The sequence below is a fragment of the Phoca vitulina genome, unplaced genomic scaffold (genome assembly GCF_004348235.1).
Source record: "Phoca vitulina isolate PV1807 unplaced genomic scaffold, GSC_HSeal_1.0 scaffold20, whole genome shotgun sequence".
Classification (NCBI taxonomy): domain Eukaryota; kingdom Metazoa; phylum Chordata; class Mammalia; order Carnivora; family Phocidae; genus Phoca; species Phoca vitulina.
The window spans coordinates 17,578,934-17,590,203 of NW_022589723.1; the positions used below are offsets into that span (position 1 = coordinate 17,578,934).

Consider the following 11,270-nt stretch of genomic DNA (forward strand, 5'->3'; position numbering starts at 1 on the left):
AATAAGTGTAAAGTCACTTCCCTCTTAGCAACTATCACTTCCCAGGACCCAACCCCACATGCCAGAATGTCTTAGATCTTCCCAAGCTGGAGGCCACCATGACTTTCTCATCTACTCCCTCCTTCTGGCCCATCCCCATCCTCTTTTATACCCCCCATCTCCAGCCTAGGAAAAACCTCAAGGATGAACATTTGCTTAGCAATAGGAAGAGTGTTGCAGGCAAACTGAAGACCAACAGAAAGAAGAAAGAAATTTGCAAAGCCTGGAGGAAAACAAAAGGAGGCACTCTAGCTATTTAATAAAAAAATAATAAATTAATTAAATTAAGACAAGACGCACTGAAAGATTTTTTTTGAGGTAAGGCCTTCCTGCAAGAAATAATAAGGATAGGGGTGCCTGGGGGGCTCAGTCGGTTGTGTCTGCCTTCAGCTCAGGTCATGATCCCAGGGTCCTGGGATCAAGCGCTGCATGGGGCTCCCTGCTCAGCGGGGAGCCTGCTTCTCCCTCTGCCCCTCCCCCCGACTTGTGCTCGCTCTCCACGTGCTCTCTCTCTCTCAAATAAAGTCTTTAAAAATAATAAAACAATAAAATAAATTAAAAAGAAATAATATAGATAAAAGTGTGTTTTCATCCAAGGACTATCTTTGTTCTAAAAAACAGTCACAACAGATACAAAACGGGAGCAGGGAGAAGGATGAATGGATTCAGTGACAATGACATCTGGTTCTGGTGGCCCCATCTGGCCAGACAGTTAAGGCTCATCCACAAGTTCTAACCCAACTTGTTAGGGCTTTAAAATTCTCTCCTGAGACTAAGTCAACATGTTGTGTTTTCATGGACTCAGAGTCCCAGGAGCAGGTGAAAGGAAGAATGATTCTTTAAGCAAGAGGGCAAAAGGGACTCTACACCCTGACAGGTGGCAATTAGAATGTAGGCAGAAGAAAGAAATTCAATCTCTCAGGAACTTAATAAGGGTACTGGCCACTGGCCAACTTATTCTTTCTTCTTAATGGTTTGCGACATTGCTTTGATGGATTAGTACTAACAAATAACCAGTTCGAAAGATAAATATATTATATAAATGTAACCAAAACATATAAATCCATGATATCACCCCTTCCCTCTTATTTTAGATACTTCTGCAAGCACTTCTCATTTTAACAGCTCCTAGGCAAACAAACATAAAGCAATACCATATCCTTCCTAAAACGACCTCTAAGCCATATAGTTATTTCATGTTTTTAATTTCCCTAATACCATCTTCCAAAATGTCTTCAAAGCCTTTTTTTATTTTAAAGATACTGAATAAGTTCATTTTGTGAATTTTAGCTGTTTTGACTCTTGTAGAAAATCTTTTCCACTTTATAATTAATCCAGAGTGATAATATAATCACAATTGTATAAATTAATATTTCTACAAGACATATGAAAGTTTTTTCTTACTAATGATCCTATTCAAGTGTTTTCACTCCCTGAGACATGAAGTTATAACAAAAAATTAAGAATTGACCTTTAGGCCTGTGTTTCCTCCAATCTAGTATTTTCCTTGTAACAGCAGCAAGTCCAGGCATACTTAACAGAGGATTCACACTAATGTAGCAGATTCTAGTTTAACTTTTAGGAAGTGAAATTTAGTGCTTTCATTCTTGGACATTTATCAACTCACCAAAATACCCCAGCTGACACTCTAATTCTAAAAGATGTCAGAGTAAAGAAAAGTCATCTTTTGTTGAACTTTCAGACCAGTTAAGGTCTAAGGAAATAAAGTAGACAAATCAGGTGGGAGAAAAGGTTTGCTAATATGTGAAATCTAGCTCTAGAAGTAGGAACTTCTGATTCTGAAATTCAACCATTTCCAAATGCTGAAGCAAAATGTATCTATATGAATACATTGTTTTTGATACTACCCCAAAGGAGAGGAAATAGAAAAAGGAAAGCTGCTGGTAGGTCTTATTTAATTCTTGGTTTCTTCTTATGCAAGGGATTAAAATGGTGGTTTCCTTGTGTGAAAGTCATGGCCGGCTGGATGGGGGACGGGAGGTGGGATGTAATAAGAAAAAGAGGTATAGTGGTGCCTGGGTGGCTCAGTCAGTTAAGCATCTGCCTTCAGCTCAGGTCATGATCCCAGGGTCCTGGGATTGAGTCCCGCATCAGGCTCCCTGCTCAGCGGGGAAGTCGGCCTCTCCCTCTCCATCTACCTTTCCCCCTGCTCATGCTCTCTCTCTCTCTCAAATAAATAAATAAAATATTTTTAAAAAAAAGAGGTATGGAAAAAGACGAAGAGAGAAAGGAGTAGCTAATGGCTAAGTAATAGCTAAAGGCTTTTATGTATATTAATTCATTTTTAAAGGCAATGAGTGATTTTTTTGAAAAGACTGCAAGTTATGCTTCCATAAGATTTTTTTTTTTTTACATTTCCAATTCAGGTTTTGAATCTTGGTTACAAAATATAATTCTTCTAATGGAAAATATGACAAAGTCAAAGGAAGACTCTAGTTTGTTCAGGGAAAATAAGGAGATAGTTTCAGACACCTAGAGACTGAGGGTGATAACAAGACATCGAAGTTAGAAATGCTCCTTAAGCAGCTATATGCAGAAGAGAGCATCCTGTCCATAATATGATTTCACAAGGTCTCTACTTATAGAAATGGGTACACCTGAGTGCAGGTGACTCAACATTTTAAACAAATGATTAAAATGGAGATTCCCTTTAATGACCTGAGGCCATTCAACAATCAAGTTATTATAGTTAATTCCCCCTGCTCCAATTCCATGATCACCAAGCAACCTGCTGGTAATAACTTGCTTTCCCACAGAAGTCTGTCTATAGGGAAACAGTGCACTAGTCATGCCTGCCGAAGTGAACATCCTGGTCCTCCTGACAGTTATATTTCACGTTTTAAATTAATAAATTGTCATTCTTATTTTATATTACCAGTCTCCTGAGCTAATAGTAGTCTAACTCAGAAAGATAAATCTGTTTTTGGAATGCTGTTGAATTATAGTCCAAAATCCACAGGATAAACAACCCCTTCTAGATGCAGTAAATTCACCAAGAGGCCTCCGAGGGAACAGCCAGCCCGCTGACCTGCTCAAAGGGCAGCAGGATGTGGTGGATGGAAGCTTGTCCTTTGGAGCCAAACAGGCTAACCTTGGATTCCTACTTTTTCCACTAATTCATTACAGAATCCAGGGCAAATATACTCAGAACCTACTGGATGGGCTGTTGGGGATGGGGACACATGATGAAAAGGCTCATTAGATATTAGTTATCTTGAAGGCAGCCTTCTGAACTTTGTCAAAGTACCTACATAAACATTAGGATGAAATGAGGACGGTGAGTCTAACTTCCTTCAAGACATTCTACAATAAAACAAAGGAGATAAGTGTGAATGGATAATGAAACTTTAAAGAGGAGATGTGTTTGCGGTGGGGTACAGCCCTGGGGATAAACTGAGGGAAGGGAAAACAGTGGAAAGAGAAAGACTGAAAATAGGAGGCAGAGTGACAGAAAGGCAAAGGAATTGGAGGAGATCAGAGAAGAAAGGGGCAAGAAAGGAGCCGAGGCAGTTAAGGAAAGGACAGGAGCAGTGGAAGCCAGGAGAGCAACATGGGGGAGACTCCTGGCAGCTTCTCCTTAACCCAGAGTGCTGCCCAGGTGAGCCCATTCCTGCCTGTCTTCAAATCAGAGTCTAGGGAGGAACCAGAGTGTCCCTGTGGGGGGATCCTTTACTCCCTTTGAGCAGTGGGTTCTCTCCAGTTCTCAGGGACAAGATGGGCCAAAGGGGAAAGGATCCATATGGTTTCAGTAAGCCCAACCCCAGACCCCACCTGTTGGGAGGACTTCCCATCCTCTTCTCCCTCTCTTCTCCACTCTCTGGTTCTGCTCTGCTTGCCTTCCTCATTCCCCAACTCTGCTTTCTCTTCTTCTTTGGAAACACTGTACGTATACAGGAGACACTTTTAGGATAATAGGATTCCAATCCCAGCTCAGCTACTTTCTATCTAGTGTTACTTTGGCCAAGTCACTTCCCCTTCCTAAGGCTCAATCTTCAAATTTGTAAAATAGGGACAATAATGTCTTCCTCCTAGAGTTGCTGTGAGGGTAAATATACATGTATATATATGGTTCATTCCATAAAAATATGTTCCCTTCCTTCCTCCCATTTGTCTTTTCTTCTACTCCCTCCCTTTTTTCCTCTTTCAATTTCCCAGGTTCCCTTCCCTGTTTTCTTAACGTTCCTTCATGTTTTTCACTCAGGCACTTGCTTCCTAACCCAAGTCACCTTGTCTCTGAGGACTAACCCAACCAAGAATGGAAGGGACGGGGGCTGATGGCTGGGGGGGGGGGGGGGGGGGTTGGCCATCACCAGGGTGGGTATAGGTAAACCTTGAAAACCTGCCTGCCTGAGCAATAGTGGCATCTGAGGATGGGAAGCTGGAGGGCAGGATTAGGGACCCAGCCCCTTCTCTCCTCCCTCTTCTGCCCTCCATCTTCTCTGGTCCTACCCTTTTCCCTTTTCTTCCTCTGGCTCCAGGTTCCCAAAGGCAAAAAAGCAAAGTCCTCCCACCCCTGAACAAGATGACCTTGTGGTCCTATCTGTTGGCAACCTTGCCTACAGGCCCAAGAATATTCCCTGGGGCCCTCAGTGCCAGGCTGCTGAGGGATGGGGAGGTGAGGCTGAAGCACAATAAGACCCAAGAAAGACACTCTGGTGCAGCAGGGAAATCTCAGCCTTGGAAGGAATGACTGAGCTTCTGTCCTGCATGTGTGCAGTGTTGAATGTGATGTGTGGGTAGGAGGTGTAGATAGTGTTTTAATCATATTTAGTGTCAGTAACAGCTGCCAACAGCCATAGCACTTGTCAATTGTCCATAATGGACAAAAGTAGAAGTGAACACAATTTAAGCCTGTGTGTGTGTGTGTGTGTGTGTGTGTGTGTGTGTAAGTGATCATTGTACAGCCAAATTTATAAATTGCTTAGCAATTAGATATAATTACCATTCCCTAACAATAAATTATTCTATTTCCCATATAATGTATATTAGATTGATTTTGTTGTGAGTTGTCATGTCAACGCTGCAGTCTGTTTATATTCTGTTAGGCATGCAGCTGTTACCCAGCCACAAGATTCTGAAGTGGTGGGAACCCTGTTTCCCTTCCTCCTCTTGTTTACACCCTGCTCACTTTCATCCTTGCTCTCATTTCTTTTTCTCTTTCTCTGTTTCCTAGCCTACTCTTGCTGCCTCTCTAGTGCACTTTTGCCCTCATGCTGCCTTTCTCTCCCAAACATGCCTCCCCTGGCTTAGTCATCTTCCTTCCCCTCTCACTTCCCTTTTCCTCCACCATTTCGTGAGTCAGGCAGCTGGGCTTGGTCCTGCCAGCTCTGTAACCTCCAGCCAAGTTCCCTCTCTTCTAAGCCCTGGGTTTCTCATCTGTAAACAGGGACAATTAGAGTAACCCACAGGATCATTAGGTATGCCTACAAAGAAATTAGCACAGTGCCTCCAGCGACAAAGTTAGGACTCAAGAAAGAAAAGCTATTTTTTTTAAATATATGTTTAACTCTCCACAAGTAAAAAAAAAACCTCCTGCCAGGGATGCCTGAGTGGCTCAGTCAGTTGGGTGTCTGTCTTCAGGTCAGGTAGTGATCCCAGGACCATGGAATCGAGCCCCGCATCAAGCTCCCTGCTCAGCGGGGAGCCTGCTTTTCCCTCTCCTTGTTCCCCCTGCTTCTGCATGCTCTGTCAAATAAACAAATAAAATCTTTTTAAAAAAAACAAAACAAAAATCCTCCTCTGGGGCACCTGGGCGGCTCAGTCGTTAAGCGTCTGCCTTCGGCTCAGGTCATGATCCCAGCGTCCTGGGATTGAGTCCCACATCAGGCTCCCTGCTCAGTGGGAAGCCTGCTTCTCCCTCTCCCACTCTCACTGCTTGTGTTCCCTCTCTCGCTGTCTCTCTCTGTTAAAAAATAAATAAAATCTTAATAAAAAAATAAAAATAAAAAAAAACCTGTCAAATTTGAACATCAGTAGGGATGGCTCTCAATCATCAAACACTTATTGGGTACCTATTCTTTGTTTTTTTTAAGGTTTTATTTATTTATTTATTTGAGAGGGAGAGAATGTGAGTGAGGCGGGGGGGGAAGGTGGGGGGCAGGTTGTAGATAATCACAAGCAGACTCAGTGTGCTAAGTGCGGAGCCCGATGCAGGGCTCATTCTCAAGACCCTGAGATCATGACCTGAGCCAAAACCAAGAGTCAGACTCTTAACTGACTGAGACACCCACGTGCCCCAACTGGGTGCCTATTCTATGTCAAACCTGGGCTGGGTAGAGGGAGGTAAGTATCATTAGGTCCTACCTCTGTCACTCAAAAGCCTGTAGTCTGGGAAAGATAAAAACAAATACATAGATCATTTGAATGGCTATCATGGAAGCAAGGACTGAGTACAATGGAGGCAGAGGGAAGGGAGTCACCAAGCCTGCTTTGCAGAGTCAGCTAAGAGGTCACAGACACTGATTCTGAGTTGAATCATTTTGAAAAGGAAAGAAGAGTTTGCTCGTAAAATGAGGTAAGGACAGACAAAAGGAACAGCTTGTGGAAAGACCAAGTGTTGTGAAAGGGAAGGGAAGGTTTGAGGAGCAGTGACAGTCATGGCAACAAGATTATAGGGGGCATGGAGCTGGCAAGGTAGATTAGAGATGGATTCTGAAAGAAGTGATCCTCTTCATCATTATCATCATCACTATCATTCACTGGATACTTGGCCTTGTGCTAAATACTTGACATGTATCATCTCATTTAATCCTCACCAAAACTCTATAAGCGAGGACCATCATTATCCCCATTTGATAGATGAGGTGACACAGGGCAGGGCTGTGTTCAAGACCCATGGTTAATCCTGCAGGTAATGGGGAGGTGGAAGAGGTCTCTCAGAGAAGGATATGGTTAGAATCCAGCCCCCCCTTGTCCACTGTCATTGCACTCTGTGTCTCTCTATGCAAGCACATGATAATCAGCACTTTTAAGAAGGTTACTCTGACAGCATGGCCTGGCATGGAAAGAGATGGGGGAGCAATGACAACAGGCAAGTGCAACTGGATTCTAGAAATGTTTCTGCAGTTGAATTGACAGTTTATAAATGGTCCATAGGCTGGGGTGCAGGACAAGGAGGAATCTAGTGTGACTTCTAGGTTTTTGGCTCAGAACAATGAGGAGACAAGAGGTGCCATGAACTAAAATGACAAGTACAGCAGGGAAAGGAGAAGGAAGAGAAAGCAGAAGGGCAGGAACTGGGATGGGAGAATAATAAATTTAGTTCGAACACATCAGTCTTGAAATTTCTCTTGATAGTTGAAAACATCCTTAGCACAAAAGAGAAAAGATGTATTTTTAGACTTGGAATCATCAACATATATGCAAGCATTGAAATCATGGGAAATGAATGATCTTACTCAGGAAGAACAAGAATAAAAAGAAGTGAGGAGAGGACAGAGGGTGAGGATGAGTCAATAAAAGGTTGAGGAGGCCCTAGGGAACACTCAACTTCAAAGGACACGTCAGACAAGGATATATTGAAATGAAATGTTCAGGCTTTCCTACTGTGATATCTTCCTCTGGGCATCTAGCATAGAGCCTGACGTGGGTAGGTGCTCAACAAGCTGGAGCTGACCAAAGAAATGGAGAGAGAGAAAGGAAAAAAACATTTCCAAAAATGCAATGACCAATATATTTAATATTTACATTTAATATTTAATCAGAAATTAATATTTGAAAAATATTTAATATTTCTAAGAAGTCAAATAAGATTTTAGGCATGAGGAACACTTGGAGGTTACTATTTTCTTGGACACCTTTTTGTGACAAATCCTGAAAATACCAGCATCTATTTCTTGTATATGCAATACAAGCATCTAGAATCATACATTAAAAAGTGTTTTAGGAGAGCTACAATTTCTAATTCACTTTTAAACAAAAGGTTAAGTCTTTTCCAACTAAATGAAAAGTTCCAATTTACCAGGTAAGAACAAAATAAAATCCTCCTGTGCACCAAAAAAAAAAAATTCTCCAGAGGCACAAAAAAAATTATTTGATCCCTCATTTTTAAAGATGCATGCATGATGAAGCAATATAAAAGCACAAGATAGATAAATATAGGTTTTAAAATATCACTCTGAATTTACATTTTGCAGTAAAGTTTAGCATAGAACAACACCTGAGCAAAGGTGACCATTCAGGGACACATGTTGATAACTCCACATACAGTCCTATATTTCCTCCTCTCCTTTCTAATAAGCCTTCAGCCCCCAATTAAAATTTCTCACCAATTTCCTTTCTTTTCAAAACAGCTAATTGTTAACCAGGGACCTGAGACACTCTCGTATCTATCAACCAAATAGCTAGAAGTATCGACTTCTCAGTTCAGACAAATCTCAGCACTAAAAATATACCACTCCAGCCTCAGAGAGTAGTTTAGTAACAAACTGTTCATGTTTAAAGCATGAATTGGTCATAGAATAAACAATACCTGAATAGAGGAGCTAGATACAAATCCCTTGGGAAAAAAAAAAAAAAAAATGAAATCAACTACTCCCAAAGGAAGTGACCAATACCCACAAGCCAAAAAAAAATGAACCTCGATGCTACTCCCATTGGCCACTTAATAGGTGATGCTGGGTGCCTGGGTGGCTCAGTCAGTTAAGCATCTGCCTTTGGCTCAGGTCATGATCCCGGGGTCCTGGGATCCAGCCCCACATCAGCCTCCCTGCTCAGCGGGGAGCCTGCTTCTCCCTCTCCCTCTCCCCCTGCTTGTGCTCTATCTCTCAAATAAATAAAATCTTAAAAAAAAAAAATTGATGATGCTAACAGAATAAAATTTGAAAAAGGAAATAAAGAAAATGTTCTATTTCTCAAACCCAACTAGTTTCTAATTATTTTTTAGTAAGAGAATAATAAAGACTGTTGGCTAAACCTCAACCATACCAGAAGGTGAAAAGAGCAAAACAAAAGAGCAACCTAGAAAAGAGAAACAGAAAGCTCCAGACAGCCCTGAGCTGACTCTGCTCTTGGTCTCAGCAACCCTTGAATGCTCCCCACAGACTCACCTCAGCCTGGACCTAACCCTCTCTCCCAAAAGGAAGGATTCAGGGAGATCAAACAGGTACCCATTCCATGACCATGTCCATGAGAACAATGAGAAAAGCAAAGCTATTCTGAAAGCTCTAGCAATGACATAGAAAACAAACTGGGTCTCTAGGGGACATTCTTGAAAACCTGAGATCAACTCCCGGAAAAACACTCTTGACCACTTACCGCTACCGGAAGCTGCTAGATGGCAGATCAGAATCAGCATCTCATCAGAAAAAGAAGGCGGCTTTGTAGGAAAGCAACTACACTACCAGTGAGGAACTGGGGAAGAAAAACACTCCTTGGAAAAATACCAAAAGCCCAGAAGAGTCTCTCCTTCTAGAGTTGCCTGCTACAGCTGCCACGGCAGAACTGGTTAATCTTGAAGAAACAAAAGGAAGCTCCCTAGAGGCTGGCTTCAGCAGGATGGCTTCCTCTGTGGGAACCAAGAGTTCAGAAGGATGGAAGCAGACAACAGAAGGAGTCACAGTTACCACTTCTGCTTACCAAACTTTCATAAGGAAAGTAAGCAAACGTCTTTAGAGTTCCCACCTGTTTTTCCGAGAGATGATGGAATTTGCATTTTTAAAAAAATCATTGCAAGGGGAGTTTTACTATCTCATGGATGAAAGCTAAACACACTCAAGCAACATTTAAATAGGAAGGATGAAGACACTTTTTCCAAACATCCTTAATTTCAACTCAGAGTAAAGCAAACAATTAACCCTTGAGGATGCCAAAAAATAAATGCACATTAGGAAATGGATTTAAACTTTTTAGTTCAGAATCACTTTGGGGGGGAGGTTCTTATTTTTAAGATGAGATTAGATGAAAACAAAATATTTTGGTTTGTGTCTATTTTTAAAAGAAAAGATTATGTCTTAAGTATGTCTAAACCTATTTATGGGTTTTCCAGAAGTTGCATCAGATTTGCAGTTAAGTACTGAAACCAAATACATTTTTTTAATTTTTTTCACGTTTATTATTTTTTTTATGTTCAGTTAGCCAGCATATAGTACATTAGTTTTTGATGTAGTGTTCAACGATTTATTAGTTGCATATAACACCCAGTGCTCATCACAACACGTGCCCTCCTTAATACCCATCAGTGGGAGGGGGGTGGGGGATGGGGAAATCAAATACATTTTAATCATGTCTCTATAACCAGAGCAAGTTGCCTCTGCACATACCAACTTCACTCTCCTGGAAAATCCTGGTACTGAGCCCTCACGCCTCCAGAGAGAGCCAGATCAGAGAGAAAGGAAGGACTTTCCCTTCCAAGCCTCCCAGTCACAAGAAACTGCAGATTTCTTGAAACGAGAGTGATGGCTTTCTTCCTTGCATGATAAAAAGAACTAGTAACAGCCTATAAGAAGAAACAATCATTTCTTTAAGACATTTAAAATGAAAAACTCTTTAAAAATTTTTTTTAACTATAATTTCTGTATCACTTTTTAACCTACAATATTAGCAACTACTGTAAGTTTGGTAATTCCCTTTGTTGAAGAAGATATAAAGAAATCAGCACCTTCTCCTACACTATTAGTGTAGAAGTTGGTAAAATATTTTTTTAAATTTTTTAAAAGATTTTATTTACTTGACAGAGAGAAAGAGAGACAGAGAGAACAAGCAGGAGGAATGGCAGAGGGAAAGGGAGAAGCAGAGTCCCTGCTGAGCAGGGAGCCTGATGCGGGGTTCAATCCCAGGACCATGACCTGAGCCGAAGGCAGACACTCAAGCAACTGAGCCACGCAGGCGCCCTGAAGTTGGTAAAATATTTTTAAAGGTAAACTAAGTAGTGTCTATCAAATATAGAAATGTGTATGTTTCCATATCTTAGGAATTTACCTCACAGATAATCAAACATGTATGTAGAAATGTTCATTATAGCACTGTCTATGACAGGAAAAAACTAAAAATGGCTTGAAAATAGAGGACTGGCCAAATAAGTGAAGGTACATCCATGTAAAGGAGTACTATGCAGCCATCAAGAGGGAGCAGAACTGGAGTGAAGGATCAGGTGGTTTGGCTTCAGATCTGGCTTCAGCAGAGACTAGCCAGGGGACTCTGAGCAAGTTCCCAAACCTCTCTGGGCCTCAGTCCTTCCTCTGTAATAAGATGAAAATTACAGTACTTACCAT

The 11,270-nt window shown here is 41.4% G+C and overlaps 1 protein-coding gene across 1 annotated transcript in view; it reads right to left on the minus strand.

Annotated features, from left to right (window-relative positions):
• Nucleotides 1–9,573, minus strand: part of ATP8B4 (ATPase phospholipid transporting 8B4 (putative)) — a 254,787-nt gene extending 245,214 nt beyond the window's left edge. The window contains exon 1 of the mRNA XM_032417296.1: nucleotides 9,316–9,573. The gene's annotated coding sequence lies outside the window, so the exon portion shown is untranslated. The remainder of the gene's footprint in view (nucleotides 1–9,315) is intronic.
• Nucleotides 9,574–11,270: the final 1,697 nt, after the last annotated feature.